Source organism: Phyllostomus hastatus, unplaced genomic scaffold, assembly GCF_019186645.2.
Source record: "Phyllostomus hastatus isolate PE091 unplaced genomic scaffold, TTU_PhHast_1.1 phas_contig_57, whole genome shotgun sequence".
Lineage (NCBI taxonomy): Eukaryota > Metazoa > Chordata > Mammalia > Chiroptera > Phyllostomidae > Phyllostomus > Phyllostomus hastatus.
This window is the reverse complement of record NW_025333912.1, coordinates 4,332,818-4,349,813: the sequence shown is the minus strand read 5'-3', so window position 1 is coordinate 4,349,813 and position 16,996 is coordinate 4,332,818. Positions and strand designations below refer to the sequence as shown.

The 16,996-nt window shown below is 38.4% G+C and overlaps 1 pseudogene; it reads right to left on the bottom strand.

Moving 5' to 3' along the window:
- Positions 1-15,976: 15,976 nt before the first annotated feature.
- Positions 15,977-16,364, bottom strand: LOC123824453 (annotated as a pseudogene).
- Between the last annotated feature and the right edge of the window lie 632 nt (positions 16,365-16,996).

The following is a 16,996-nucleotide window of genomic DNA, read 5'->3' as shown; positions in this document are numbered from 1 at the left end:
ACTTTCTTCTTCTTAATTTAGAATGCCCCTAGTTAAAGTAAGTTAGATATTTAGAGCTAAAAATGTGATGTTTTTATTTTCCAAACACTAAACAAATCATGCTTAAAATTTGAACCTCTTCCATTCAAATGTATTCTTTACTTCAACTAAAAGACCAATTTTAAACCCCCATTGCAGTAGAAAACAGACTTATACAACAAATTTAGAATAAAATCTTTGTCTATATTTGGTCTCAAAGATGTTCAGAAAGCAAGATGACCACCCACTCTTTTTTATGGAAAGAAATCCAAGTTCCACTTATAAAAACAACAATTTAAAAGAAGCCTGATCATGGGCAGCCCTTCTTAGAGCATGTCCCTATTTCATCCAGCAGGAAGCTCACAGTATCTCTGGCATCTTTAATATTCTTTTTCTTCAGAGCCATCATTGCTTTCTCGTGACTGACTCATTTCTCCTGGGGGGATTCTCTTTCAGTATATACTTCTAATATTAATCTAGTCTTTCAGTATATATTTGCTATTATCCAGAAATTGGCTATATTTATTCTTCTTAAAGCACAGGAAAAAAATGAAACTACCAGACTGGGGGAAGGTTATTTTTCAAATATTACAGAATAATCTTTCCATATACCAAAAACAAATGCCTTTAGAAAAAGGCAACAAATACAAATTATTGTTAAAATGGTTTCACAGCTAAGGATTACTCATACACATTTTGTTTGCCAAGTTTTATGTAGAACATCTGTCAGAAATCTTATTTGCCATTGTCTTTCTTTCCTACGTCTTCCTCTAAGGAATTTTTTTCTCTTGGCACAAAATTTCAATAATAGGAAAAAATGGGGCAGAGAGGAAAATTTGGTGGGGTAATTAGCCTCTGTAACAATCTCCAATTAAAAGGCTAATGATCAATATCACATAACCAGTTGTCCATTACCCCACCTATCTCTGACCAAGGATAATCCTATAGGATAAATACTAACTTCATAACTCATGAACAAAGGTCTTCACAATCATAGAGTCTGGACATACTGAGCCTTTTACAGTTTGCTAAACATACCAGGCCCTTTCCCAAATTACACCTCCTTTTTAATTAAAAAAAAATGCAGGAGGAGGTCTATCATTTTCTACAGATTATTCCCTACATATTCAATGCCTTTGCCTGCATCTTTTCCAGGCAATCTCCTACTCTTTTTTCAAAACCCAGTATAATTTTCACCTCCCTGGTGAAATACTTTCCAGTTCCCAGGTCAACATTACCTGCCTTTTCCTCAGTGTTCCCAAAAACCTTTGTTCATACTTCAAAGTAGTGTAACATTCCTCTTCCATTTTTATAGTTCTTTGTTTTGATTTCAGAAGGGAGGGAATGATGGGTAATTTTTAATATTATTTTATTCTTTATACTTTTCTACATTATTTGACTTTCTACAATATACTACTTTTTAATTAGAAAAATATTAAAATTATTTCAAAATAGTAGTTCAGGACCAAAAAAATTAAAAAAACAAGTAGTCTTTAGTATCCAAAACAAAAATTATATTCAAGGTAAAGAAATGCAAAAAAATAAGCAAACTCTGCATATTATCAAAAAACAAATCACTTCATGGGTGATATTTTATCATTGGCATCATATCCTAATAGTTATCAAAATCTTCTGGATTTTTAAAAATATTCTATTTAGAACTCTAAATTATTACCAGTTAGATTTGGGACCTTTTTTTCTAGTTTATTGTACTATTATCATTCATGTAAGCCTCCTAAAGTCCTTGGTGGGAGAGAAGTGGTGTGAATAATCCATTTGGGCACTAAATTGCTAACTATCCCTGGCAGTTTCCACAAGATCTACATATTTAGCTAGGTTGGGAATACTTCTTTAAGGCAAGACATCATGAACACAGTAAAACAACTAACCATGTGGCTAAAACCCATAATGTAAAAGAGATCCCACATGCAGTCAACAAAAATGCAACTATATACAAAATATCATAAATTCAGAAGGTTCTGATGTTTATTTTCATCTCTTCTTCATTAAAGGACTGATAAAAAACCTTTAGCTGCAAATGGCTAAGTTGTGTTATATGTTTTACGTTATCCTCTTCTGCTGATATGCTTTTATGTGTTCTGTTCTTGCGCAATGCACATCTAGCTAGGATGCCAGGTGGCTTATGAGATCAGTGCCTTTATTATTATTTGCAAAAGCAGTGATTCTTTCTAAACCTGTAATTTATGAATGATTACTTCAAATTGTATTGTCTAGGAGGTTTGACCAGTGTTATGCCCTAACCCATTGTCACTCAGCTGTTTCCATGTCTGATGTTACCAGTAATGTTAGACCTCAGTTCTTGAGTTCAGTTAAGAAAGAATTCAGAGCCCAAGCTCTGAATTCAGAACTCTAGTGCAAGAAGTTTGTTTAGAAAGTCACAGAGGTTGAAGAAGTGATCTAGCTGGGCTGTATGGACTCAGGAAACAAGTTACAGAATCAAAAGAAGGGCCCTTGGAGCTTAGGAGAAAGAAAGCAGAGGATGCATGCCTAAGGAAAGAAGTGGGTAAGAGGCAGTGTGGGGCTCTAGAGAAAGAGAGCATCACTGGATCCTTCAACTTAGGGGTTTTTTATCTGTTCTCTAAAGGTGGGAATTTTAAAGGAAGTCTCAGTAGAGGATGTTCAAAAAAGCTTTATCAGCTTTTCAAGTATGTCCTTTCAGGGTTGTAGTCTCTACTGACTGGTTGGTGCTGGGGGAGGGGGTCATCAGTCAGTGCAGCTGGTCCTGATGTCAGGCATGACATTGCTTCACCTGATTTTGCCGCTGGGCCTGGAGCTGAAACACAGCTGAGTCCTACATGTTATCTCTATTTTGACCAAAACTCTGTATCTGTGGTCAAAAGACTCAAAGTTTTGTTCCTAAGATTCTTTGATATGGATCAGAACCTCATTATCCTGAGGGCTTAATGTTTAAGGGAGTGGTCGTGCAAAGGAGAAGGCAGGTGACTCAGGCTGCAGAATGGGGACAGGGAAGCAGCTATTTGTCTCAGTACTCCCATTCTCCTTGAAGGAAGTTGCCTGGCTTTTTACTATCCTTTCTGAACTATGTTACTGATGAGAAGCATAATTTGTATACTTTTGACTTTTTCTAACCTTGAACAAAAAAAAAGTGGGCTACATTGTATTTCCTCTGTAACACCAGTTAAAACCTTCTTGTCTATATCCCTGCACATGTTTTACTCTTGAGCCATTTAAATCTCCCACTTGAGGTCTACAATAGCATTTACAACATTATACTGCAAATTATCTCCTTGGGAAGCCAAGATATTACAAATTACTTAAGGGCTGGGACTTTAGCCTCAGGATTTAGCGCTAAGTCTGACTGACACATATTAGGTCCTCAATAAATGCAGTACTTACTTGAATTAATAAATGAAAAAAATAAAGAATAACTTTTTAAAAAAATTAATCCTCACCTGAGGACATGTTTATTGATTTTGTTAGAGATAGAGGAAGGGGGAAGAGAGAGAGGAGCACTGATGTGAGAGAAAAACATCCATCAGTTGCCTCCTGTAGACATCTTGACCAGAAATCAAACTTGCAGTCCTGTGGTGTGTGAGACAATACTCCAACCAACTGAGCCACCCAGCCTGGGCAAGAATAACTTTTGAGGAGCAGAGAAGCATCAGGAGAAATTTTCAAATAAATTTAAGATATGAAATGAATTTCCTAAACTAAAAGTAAAACTGTCACAGAATGGACCTGTGGGGGGACCCACACAGATACTGTTACCAAAACAAGCCCTCTCCCCTGGAGTCTTTCCGTACTTGTTTCATCTTGCCTGCTGCCCTTAAGAATTGTGGCTCTCAATGCCAGTTTTTGTGAAAAGGAAAGGAACTATTTATTCAAAAGCTATACAGGTTTAGAGTAATGGCAGAATGTCATCATTAAAATCCCAAAATTCCTTTAAAACACCTGCCAACACACACACACACACACACACACACACACACACACACAGTCCTGTCTTCCTCCCATTTGCCTGACCAGGGCAGTCAAGGGTGCGATATCTTAGGAAAAAGACATAGAAGTCTGTAGCTCAGCTACGCTCCCAGTTCCTCTCAGTAATGCATGCTTGGCTAGCAGGTCTCCTGCAGTCCCCAGCACCATCAGCTGTGTCACCATGATCTCCAGTTCTTAATCCAAGACCATGTGGCACCTTCTCATGGTCCACCAGCAAGAGTTCTTTCACCCCTTTTCTTCCCTCATGGTCTCACATTGTCCTCCCACACAGTCCTGCATTGTCCTTCTGCATTCTTTCAAACTGTTAAGAGACAGCTCTTAATGGCTGCTACACCTTGCCTTCCTGCTTCCTACCTAAGACACGTGGTCAAAGGAGCCCCTTCTCTGCTTCCAAAACTGTGTGGTTAGTTTCCAGCATGGCTGCCACGTCTGGGTTTAAATCCCAGCCCACATCTTCCTCTGTAACCCCATTTCCAACTCCTTCCACAGCTGGCTACACCTGCTAGCACCTGCTAGCACCTGCTAGCACTCCGGCAGTTTTCAGCCTTTCTTGGACGCCATAGTAAGTCTGGGCAGGCATGGCCCCATGGCCTGGAGCTAACTATCTCCAAGCTCTCATACAGGTGTTGTAACCAGGGGGAGCTGCCTCCCAGTTGCATCATGGGTTAAGGTCACAACCATCTCCCTAGCTAGACTCGTTGATATGCAAAATAACTATTTTTGCATATCAGGTATGAAGCTATCCTGCTGTTATTGATATGTGAAGTAACTCTCGAAGACTCTGCTCCATGTGTCCCATCCCCCATGTCAGCCCGCCTTGTGCGTGAGGGGATATATTATATTTTCTTGGACACCCCAGGTTCTGGACCCCATTACAAATCCCCGCTTTGGGGGAGCCTGGCTCTACCCCATTACAAAACCCTATTTAAAAATGGGCAAAGTGTCTATATAGACATTTTTCCAAAGAGGGTATTCAAATTACCAGTAATGATATGAAAAGATGCCACTAACAAAATGCAAATCGAAACCACAATGAGATCCACTTCACACTTACTAAGATGGCTAAAAAAAAGGCAAAAGTGTTGGTACAATGTAGAGAAATTGGAACCTGAATGCATTACAGGTGGGAATGTAAAATGGTGTACTCTTTTGGAAGATAGTTTGGTAGTTCTTCAAAAGCTAAGCATACAGTAACCATATGATCCAGTAATTCTAATCCATGGAAACATTTCTATACAAAAATTTGTACACAAATGTTCACAGCAGCACTCATAATGAGCAGCACTCATTATGTTCATAATAATCATAAAAAAGAAACAACTCAAATGGCCACCAACTGATAAATGGATAAACAAAGGTGGTATATCCAAGTAATGGAATGTTATTTAGCCATAAAAAGTAGTGAGGTACTCATATACTACAACATGGGTTAACCTTGAAAACTGAGTGAAAGAGGCCAGGCACAAAAAAAATCTAAATTGTTTGGTTCTGTTTATATGAAATATCCAGAATAGGCAAATCTAAAGACAGAAAGTATACTAGTGGTTGCCTGGAGCTGGAGGGAGAGAGAGGTTGTGGGTAAATGGAGAGGGACCCATAATGAGAATGTTATAGAACTGATTGTGGTGATGGTTGTACAACTTTATGAATACACTAAAAACTATTGAATTTTCCTCTTTAAGTGAATGTATTGTATTCTATATGAATTATATCTTAATAAAGCTGTTTTTAAAAAGGAACTGAAAGAGCCCTGGCTGGCATAGCTCAGTGGATTGAGCACGGGCTGTGAACCAAAGCATTGCAGGTTTGATTCCCAGTCAGGGCACATGCCTGTGTTTCAGGCCATGGCCCCCAGCAACCGCACACTGGTCTCTCTCTCTCTCTCTCTCTCTCTCTCTCTCTCTCTCTCTCTCTCTCTCTCTCTCTCTCTCCCTCCCTCCCTCCCTTCCCCCTCTAAAAATAAATAAATAAATAAATAAATAAATAAATAAATAAATAAAATCTTTAAAAAAGGAACTGAAAGGCATTTGTTAGTAATAATTAAAGTGTTAATCCTCAGACTTTCACTTCTTTTGCAGGATATAACAACAGAACCATACTTGAGAAATGCAGTAGATCTTAAAGAAAAAATTTGAGTCCTTATATTAACCATAGAAGCTGGAAAAAATCAAGATGATAGATGGAATCATTCCTTTCTCATGGGTCTTTACCTGATATTATCAGCATTTTTATACACAATTAGGTTTGTTGAAAACAATGACTGAATCTTAAGCTGTTTTAATTTATATGAAGGGAAGAAAAACTCTTAACTTTAAACTTTAGGCCTTAAAGTTTATACTAGACTTTGTAAGCTTTGCTTACACTACCAGTGGGCTTTCTACTTCCTTCCAAACTCTTGAAAAAGCAAGTAGTATATTAAGCAAGAGATAGAACTGTGATGACAGAATTTCTTATAATATTGTTACCTGCATCTCTATTGAGATATCATCTATTTGGTGATAGGCTTGTTTTAAATTTTCCTAAACAACTGCCAGCCGATAATACTATCATTTAATCCTATGCAACAATTACAGCAACCAAGATGATGAAACCAATAACCAATGGTACTAATCTATTATAGTGCTAAACCTGGTTGCTGGTCTCTACATCACAGAGCATTTTGTACGAAGATTAGAGAAAAAAATATTAATGATGTCAGAATGGAAAACAAATGGCAAGATAAGAATAAGTGAAGTCACTAGGATTTACTTAGAAAACCACCTGAAGTTTTCAAGCAAAATTTGCAAATAACATCATAGCAGGAATAGGAAGGTGCTTGCCTTCTACAACAATTCCAGGAGGATGGATTTATATGATGTGTTTCAACAATATTAGAGTGAAATTTACTTAACTTTACAGATTACAAAGCATTTTTATAACTATTTTTGCATTTGAGCCTTCCTCCCGTGGGGTGGCTAGAATAGGTATTTCAGTACTTTCTCATCATTGCTATCATAACAAACAACCTATATTGAGTTCTTGTATCCCAGGCAAAAAGGGATGTTTTAACTGTGTCACAGGGAAAAATAAAATTTCACAGAAATAACAGCTACAAAAGAAATCTCACCATAGTAGTAGTTAACATAGACAGAATTTTTAAAGATAAAAATCTGGTGACTGAAATGAATCTCATAGTAAAATGTACATGAAAATGTGGGTCCTGAGCATAATCATTTCAGTAAAATAAAAATGAGAACAGAAAAATATTGGAATAGTTTCACTGTCACTGCATAGAAATTTGATGAAGAATTAGTGTCACAGGTTCCATTCCCAGTCAGGGCACATGCCTAGGTTGCAGGCCACGGCCCCCAGCAACCGCACATTGATGTTTCTCTCTCTCTCTCTTTCTCCCTCCCTTCCCTCTCTAAAAATAAACAAATAAAATCTTTAAAAAAGAAATTTGATGAACTAAATTGGTTATAATTCTCCTTTAAATGGATATAGTAATAAAAATATTGTTTAAAGTGGCAGGATAAAATTATGCACCTATTCAAGTGGGGGTAGGATATGAATAAAAAATAATGAGAAGTAGTCCTGGCTGGTGTGGTTCAGTGAGTTGAACATGGGCTGTGAACCAAAAGGGTCACCAGTTTGATTCCCAGTCAGGGCACGTGCCTGGGGTTTGGGCCAGGTCCCCGGTAGGGGGCCACATGAGATGCAAACATACATTGATGTTTCTCTCCCTCTCTTACTCTCTCCCTTCCCTTCTCTCTGAAAATAAGTGACTAAAATCTAAATATATATATATATATATATATATATATATATATATATATATTTAGAAGTAAATGGCAGGATCAGATTGGCATTATTGACTTGATTCTTAGAATCCTTCCTGACTGCTTACCAATTTAACATCACTATAGAATGTAAAATAAATCTCATCAAGCTCTCTATCTGTAAAACAGAAAATGTAACTATAGGAACTACCTCATCATGTTGTGGAATAAGTGAGATAAGGCTTACAACATGGTTAAATGGAGGGTATTTTAACCCTATCTTTCCTAAGGGTTGATTGTATTTTTTCAGTGAACCAGTCCATTATCTTTAAAAATAGGTCTTCTACTCACTAAATAACATTACTTCATCTGTAAGTACTTCCTTGTAATTAATGAAATACCCAGAGAGATCTCTGATGACGCTACAACAGAGTTCTACCTCTGACTACTTATATATGTTAAAATAGACATTTTAATTTAGAAACACTGTCCCAAACAACTACTGGAGTACAGAGTTAATTAAATGTACTCCTGATTGTTTAGAATACAAAAAAATAAAAATGCCTATAGTTTTGGAGTTTTTTCTTTAATTTGACACATGAATAGAAGTTATTTGAGTTTGGCTTATCCACCCAAAAATTACTTTATCTCTCTTCAAAAAAAAAAAAAGGTAGACCACTTTGACTGGTGTGGCAAAGTGGGTTGAGCATCATCCCATAAAGCAAAAGGTCACCAGTTCAATTCCTCTTCAGGGAAACATTCCTGGGTTGCAGGCAAAGTCCCCAATGGGAGCAGTTGGGGGCATGCTAGAGGTAAGCAATTGATGTTTCTCTCACACATCAATGTTTCTCTCTCTCTCATTCTCCCTCCTTTCCCCTCTCACTAAAAATAAAATAAATAAAATCTTAAAAAAAAAGGTAGACCAATGGAACAATTTCATTTCACTAACAAAAATGAAGTATGGGATACTGGGAAATCATTCAGCCTATCAGTCTTCTGATATAGAAAATACACATAAATAAAATACACCCACTTCAGAATTGTTGTGAGGACTAATTAATATCTTTAAATTGCTTTGAAATTCCCACAGGAAAGACACCTAATCTGATCTCTATCTAGAAGATCTAGATAATACATACATATATGGGAAGACACCATTCATGTAGAAACTAAAATTGGCTTTTACTTGTGTAACTTGAACTTCTACTTGGCAACAAATGTAATTTAGCAGAAAGAGTGCTGTCATACAATTTTTAAAGTGCATGTCTCAAAAGCATAGAATACTCATTTGGTTTTTTATTATTTCATTCTTCACATATGATACCAACCACGGGTATACAAAATGCTCAACTTAGTATTCAGCACATGGAACTCTTTTGTGCGCTTACACTGTTATTTTAAAAAAAATTTCTTGCTTTTTCTGTAACCAAAAATATGCAATTGTTACTGCTTTTTTCCAGGTTCAGAATTTATGGTACAAATTGAATATCCCATAATGAGTTGACATTAACTTCTCCAGGCATGGGAAATTAACAATTGAGGTACAGTTTAGAATCCTTTTGGGTTACTTTCACAGCTGGAGTTTTTTAGACCTTAACTTGAAGTATAAAAACAGCAGAGCAAGGCTTCCATATGTGGCAAGTACACAATTAATTCTACCTGTGATAGTGTAAGAGTTGAAATATTTTTTGACACCTGTGAAATGGAATTGGGCAGCAGTTTCTGGATTTTTTCCATGACTTCTACCTTACAAAAAGCACAACCCCTGCAGGCTCCATCCTCCACCTCCCTCTAAGAAGTTGCTTCCCCTGCATGTGTCCAACTGACTATTAATTCTTTTTTAACAGAAGATTTCAGAAGTGTATTATTTTGAAAGTGAAAATTCCCCATATTTCAACACCCCAGAAAAAAAACAACTACTAGTAGTTTGGTATATATAGCATGGGGCAAAAGTAGGTTTACAGTTGTGAGTATGCAAAACAGAAAAGTTTATTCTTGTATCATCATTTATTGACTATTGTACTATTTTTCATATGAACCATTGTAAACCTACTTTTGCCCTATCCTCTATTCTTCCATTTTTTCCCTTTAAAACGCATGCACACAAATATATATAACTAATATATATATATGTATATATTGTATACACACATATATTATATGCCTCCCAAAATATTTGTGTTTGATATCAATTTGCACAATTATATGTTTATTTATATATGTAATTAGTATTTACAAATGTGGGATTATATGACACATACCATATTGCAGGGCTAAGATTAGGATGAAGCAAAAGAGCAGAGAGACTAGAATGTAAAATTTAAAGAGATACTCACTTTCAGGGGCCAACCCTGCATTCCTACAACCCTAACAAAGAGGGGTACCTTAATATTGTGGCCTAGGCCTAGGCCTTGCTTCCCTAGTCTCAGTCTCTCCTGAAACTTGCTATTTTCCCATTTAATTAATCCTGAATAAATTTCATATAGAATTATTTTTCAGTGGCTGCATACTCTTCCATTTGTGAATAGATAATAACTTACTTATCCAATCACCTTTTGAAAGATATTTGTTTCTAATTTCCAGTGAGCATCCTTGTGCCTAGTTCTGTTAAAATTTCTGTGTTGAGGGGACTTCTGGCAAGATAGAGACATAGGTGGACACACCATACCTCCACGCACAACCAAGATTAGAACAACAACAATTTAGAGGCAGAATAACACCCATAACTGATAGAGAATTTATCTGAATGGAAGTCGGACAGCCAAGAAGTTGAAGTAGACCCATTCATCCAGACCAGTAGGAGGGGCGCAGAGGAGCAGCCGGCTTGGGGCGCGGTGCGCGGAGAACAGGGAGAACTGGGCACATAAGGCAACCGGGAGCACATAAGGCATCTAGGGAGCACAAGATCGCAGCGGGTGGACCCTGAGTATGCAAGCGGCAGCTGGCAGACCCAGTAAGGTGGCGATGGTGGACCAGGGCAGAGCAAGCAACCCAGGATCCCAGAGAAGGGACGGAGGTCCCAGGAGAACGAAGCTACCGCCATTGTTCCTTCCACTTCCTCCCCCACCCCCACCCCCACATACAACGTCACAATCTAGTGACTGGGGTGCCCAGCCCTGGTGAACACGTAGGCTCCGCCCCTCACTGTAAAAGGAGCGACCAGATCAAAAAAAAGAGAGAGATGGCTCAAACAGAAGAACAAATCAGTGCCCCAGAACTCATCCTTTTGAGCAACCAAGAGATAGCTAACCTATCAGATGCACAGTTCAAAACACTGGTGATCAGGAAGCTCACAGAATTGGTTGATTTTGGGCGCAAATTAGATGAAAAAGTGCAGGTTACCATAAAAGAGATGAAGGAAGATGCACGGAGAACCAATAGTGATGGGAAGGAAACTGGGACTCAAAACAATAGAGTGGACCAGAAGGAAGAAAAAAACAACCAAACAGGAAAGAATGGAGAAATAAGAATTCAAAAAAATGAGGAGAAGCTTAGGAACCTCCAGGACATCTATAAACGCTCCAACATCCGAATTATAGGGGTACCAGGAGGGGAAGAGGAAAAGCAACAGATTGAACACGTATTTGAACAAATAATAAAGGAGAACTTCCCCATTCTGGCAAAGGAAATAGACTTCCAGGAAATCCAGGAAGCTCAGAGAGCCCCAAAGAAGTTGGACCCAAGAAGAAACACACCAAGGCACATCATAATTACATTAGCCAAGGTAAAAATGAAGGGCAGAATCCTAGAAGCAGCAAGAGATAAGGGGACAGTCACCTACAAAGGAGTTCCCATCAGACTGTCAGCTGATTTCTCAAAAGAGACCTTACAGGCAAGAAGGGGCTGGAAAGAAGTATTCCAAGTCATGAAAGACAAGGACCTATATTCCAGATTACTCTATCCAGCAAAGCTCTCATTTAGAATGGAAGGGCAGATAAAGTGCTTCTCAGATAAGGTCAAGTTAAAGGAGTTCATCATCACCAAGCCCTTATTTTATGAAATGTTAAAGGGACTTATCTAAGAAAAGAAGATACAGAAAAAACATGTATAGTAAAAGGATAGCAAACTCACAATTACTAACAACCACACCTAAAGCAAAACCAAACTAAGCAAACAACTAGAACAGGAACAGAACCACAGAAGTGGAGATCACATGGAGGGTTAGCAACAGGGGAGTGGGAGGAGGAGAGAGGGAGAAAGGTACAGAGAATAAGTAGCATAGATTGTAGGTTGAAAATAGATAAGGGGAGGGTAAGAATAGTATGGGAAATGTAGAAGCTAAAGAACTTATAAGTATGACACATGGACATGAACTAAAGGTGGGGATATGGGTGGGAGAGGGTGTACAGGGTGGAGGGGAGTGAAGGGGGGGAATGGGACAACTGCAATAGCATCATCAATAAAATATATTTTTAAAAAAAGAAGACCAAAATAAAATTTCTGTGTTGAATTTCAAAAGAGAACAACTGGGTCCAAATGTAGTATGCACTTAACTTTTTTAAATAACTAAAGGCAATTTTGACCTAATTGTAGTAGCACTGGCTGGTATGGCTCAGTGGATTGTGTGCTGGCCTGTGAACTGATAGGTTGCCAGTTCAATTCCTGATCAGGGCACACACCTGGGTTGCGGGCCAGGACCGTGGTTGGGGGCATGCGAGAGGCAACCCATCAGTGTATCTCTCACACATTGCTGTTTCTCTCTCTTTTTCCCTCCCTTCCCCTCTCTCTAAAATGAATAAATAAAATCTTTAAAAATAAATAAATAAAATCTACCTATATCAAAGAAAATTAATCAAATATCATTACACTTCTTTAACACCAAGTACGATGAAAAGACAGCAAAATAATATCCACAAAATTTGATGGGAAATTACTATGACCCAAAAATTCTATAGCAAGCTAAGCTGTTCTTCACATACCATGCAACAGAAAGTGTTCTCTCAAATTCTTCATTCTTTCAAGGACCCAGAAGGTATGCTATCCATGTGCCGTTTGTACAACAACATTACTGGGAGCATTACTCTAGCCTACCTCCAAATGATTTAACTAAAAAAATTCTTGAAAATGAAATGCTGTGATAAAAAAAAGAAATAAACATGATCAAATAGTATAGAGTTTAACACAGATCAGTTATAATTTTTAAAAAATGTTAACTAAATTTTCTATTTATTTACTCAAAAGTTTCCTGAGGAAAAGAAATTAGGACTCATCACTCCCTGTTAAGCATTTTTTAGTGAAGTTATTTCTTGGCAAATAACACCTACTCACTTGAGAAATTTTCATCACAAAGCAGAGGTGGGAAGAAATCAGCCCTCAGGTGTTTGGGCTGCACAGTGTGATCAACTGACTTTAGTAACTCAAGCCAAGTAATAAACAAAGAGTAAACCTGAATGTCTGTGTGCAGGACCCAACTTGATTGGGAATCAAGGGAATTCTAAAGCATTCATCCACCATTACATGGTTTTGGGCTTTTGTTTTTTAGAACACTATAATTTTTCATAATCTTTGCCTTGAATTTTCTGTTATTGGATATATCTCTTCCTGTGAATTCTTCTGAAAGTCTCTCTTCATCTCATCCTGAGGGTCAGGTTTGTTCTAGAAGTGCAATGAAAAGAAAGCTAGACCTAGTCAAGATGCCTGGATTCTAGTCCAGCTCTGCCAGTTAGGACAGGGTCCCCATCCTCCAGGCCATGGAACAGTACCAGTCCAGGCCTGTTAGGAACCAGGTGCACAGTGCAGGGTAAGCTTGAATGTGCCTGAATCATTCCAAAACCATCCCCACCTCAGCCCGCCCCCAACTTGGTCTGTGGAAAAATTGTCTTCCATGAAACCAGTCCCTGGTGCCAAAAAGGTTGGGGGCTGCTGAGTTAGAAGATTGATCCTATGGCTAATGATTAAAACACTCTTACTGAGCCTAGTATCTTTATTCCTCACTACCATAGTTAGGGTTGAAAAATTAATGGATGTGGGAGCAGGGAGAATGGGGGAAAGTTAAGGGAATAAGAAGCATAAATAGTAGGTATAAAATAGACAGGGGGAGATTACAAATAGTATGGGAAATGGAGAAGCCAAAGAACTTGTATGTACAACCCATGGACATGAACTAAGGTGGGGGGAAAGTGGGTGGGAGGGGAGGTACAAGGCAGAAGGGAATAAAGGGGGGAAATGGGACAACTGTAATAGCCTGATCAATAAAATATATTTTAAAAATTTTTTAAAAAGAAAAATTAATGGATGTAAAAATGTTTTGAACATTCTCAGATGCTATTGTAACAGTAAAATAGTATCATTATTCTTTTACTTTGAAATCACCATTTTTAAAAAGATTTTATTTATCTATTTTTAGAGAGAGGGGAAGGGAGGGAGAAAGAGGGAGAGAAACATCAATGTGTGGCTGCCTGCCATACACCCCGCACCAAGGTCCCAGCCCACAACCCAGGTATGTGCCCTAATCAGGAATGGAACTGGTGACTCCCTGGTTCGCAGGCAGCACTCAATCCACTGAGCCATACCAGCCAGGGATGAAATCACCATTATTAGACCAGTCTTAATTGATTAGCACCTTAATTTGATTTTATTTCCTTCTTTAAATAATGTTGTTTTCAACTACAGCTGACATACATATTATATTACTTTCAGGTGTATACCTCAGTGATTGGCTATTATGTAAGTTACTAAGTGATCGTCCCAATAAATCTTGTATCCATCTGACTCCATACATAGTTATTAGAATATTATTGAATATATTTCCTATGCTGTACTTTATATCCCCATGTCTATTCTGTAACAACCGATGTGTACTTCTTAATTTCTTTACCTTTTTCAGCCATCTCTCCATCCCCCTCCCATCTGGCATCCACTAAAATGTTCTCTGTATCTATGAGTCTGTTTCTGCTTTGTTTATTCATTTTTTTTTAGATTCAGTTGTACACAGGTATGCACTTATTGCTATTTTCATGTTCATATATATTTTTTCTTCTTCTACAAGAAGTCCCATTAACATTTCATATAATATGGGTTTGGTGATGATGAACTCCTTTAGCTTCTTCTTGTCTGGGAATCTCTTTATCTGTCCTTCAATTTTAAATTATAGATTTTCTGGGTAGAGTAATCTTGGTTGTAGGTCCTTGCCTTTCATCACTTTGAATATTTCTACCAATCCCTTTTGGCCTGCAAAGTTTCTGTTGGGACATTAGTTGACAGTCTTATAGGAACTCTCTTGTAAGTAACTATCTTTCTCTTCCTGCTTATAAGATTCTGTCTTTGTCTTTAACATTTTTTAAAGATTTTATTTATTTATTTTTAGACAGACAGGAAAAGAGGGAGAAAGAGAGGAAGAGAGACATCAATGTGTGGTTGCCTCTTGCACTCCCCTCACTGGGGAACTCGGCCTGCAACCCAGGCATGTGCCCTGACTAGTAATCAAACCCACGACCCTTTGCTTCACAGGCCTATGCTCAATCCACTGAGCTACACTGGCCAAGACTGTCTTTAACATTTTGCTTTTTAATTATGATGTGCCTTGGTGTGGGTCTCTTTAGGTTCATCTTGTTTGGAACTTCTGTGCTTCCTGGACTTGTATGTCTGTTTTCTTACCAAGTTAGGCAAATTTTCTGTCATTATTTTTTCAAATAGGTTTTCAGTTGCTTGGGCTCTCTCCTCTCCTTCAGGTACTCCCATGACATGAATATTGGTATGTTTGAGATTGTCCTAGAGGCTCTTTACACTCTCCTTATTTTCTTGGATTCTTTTTTCTTTTTGTTGTCTGGTTGTTTTTTGCTTCTTTATATTCCAAATTGCTGATTTAATTCTCAGCTTCATCTACTCTACTGTTGATTTTCTGCACATTATCCTCTTATTTTTTCATTAAGAAAATTTTTGTAATTTTATTATATCATGAGGCATTGAAACATCTGAACAAACCAATATCTCAGTGGTGAGGCAGCTATTTTCTCCTTCACTTCTTTGGGTTACTAGAGCAACTTGTCAGTACATTTAAAAAAATACAGTCTTTGGGCTGATACAACACAAACTTCTCCTGTCAGATGTAACTAGTCTAGTGTCCAAACATCATGCACAATACCTAGCAGCACTCTGTGCCCACTCCCAACACAGCCCTGCTCATTTGTGTATGGTGTTTGGAGCATCTGGAAGAGTGTGAATAGTTATCGGGAAGAGGAGGGAAAAGGAAACAGCATGAGTGCCTGGCTGGGAGGAGGTCAGCTGAAGGTGTGCAGGGCAAGATGGAACATGTCATTGCTGCAAACCCAAGCATCACTGATGTTCTTTAATAGGAACATCTGGGGGAACCCTATGATGGGGTCTTTATTGGCCTTAAGCTAGCTCACAACCATGCTGATGATGCAGCTATCTGGCTGGCATGGGCAGATCATCTTCTGCCATGATGCTGTGCTGGATCTTCCAGAATGGAAGGCTAAATAACTTCTCCACAGTGGCAGCTTTCCCCTGGAATTGCTGTCCTTCCCATGCAAGGCATTACATGTCAATGTAAATTGTGCCTAGTTGGGTCCTGTCATTATTAAATAACTGGAAGTAATGTTGAATGAAGCTGGATCCAATCTGCTCTCAAATTATCTTGTCTCTCATTCTGGAGCATCACCCAGCCTCGTTGAGACCTGAGGGGCTGGCACTATGGTGGCAGCAGAGGCAGCAACACAGTGTGGTCTCTAAATTATTCTTCATTTCAGTGAATGTATCCTTCATTTCTGACTAGTCCTTTTTTAAGCCGTTGAGGTTCCCACTAAGTTCATTGAGCATCCTTATAACCAGTGTTTTGGACTCTGCATTTTGTACATTGTCTCTATTGTGTTTAGTTCTTTTTCTGGAGTTTTGTTTTGTTCTTTCATTTAGGACATGTTTCTTTGTCTCCTCATTTTGGCAGCCTCTCTGGGCTTATTTCTATGTATTAAGTGAGCTGCTATGTCTCCCAGGATTAGTAGAGTGGACTTATGTAATAGGTGTTCTACAGGGTCCAGTGGCACAGCCTCCCTGATCATACAAGCTGGGAACTGGAGGCGCACCTCTCCGTGTGAGCTGTGTACACTGTCCTTTTGTAGCTGAGCCTTTTGATTGCTGTTGGCATGTCAATGGGAGAGATTTGTCCCCAGGGAAATCAGCTGCAAAAACTGGCTACAACCACCAACCACTCACCTCAGACCACCACAGAGGATCATCCTGTGGAGGGGCTGTGCAGGGGCCTACCCCACAGAGAAGGACTT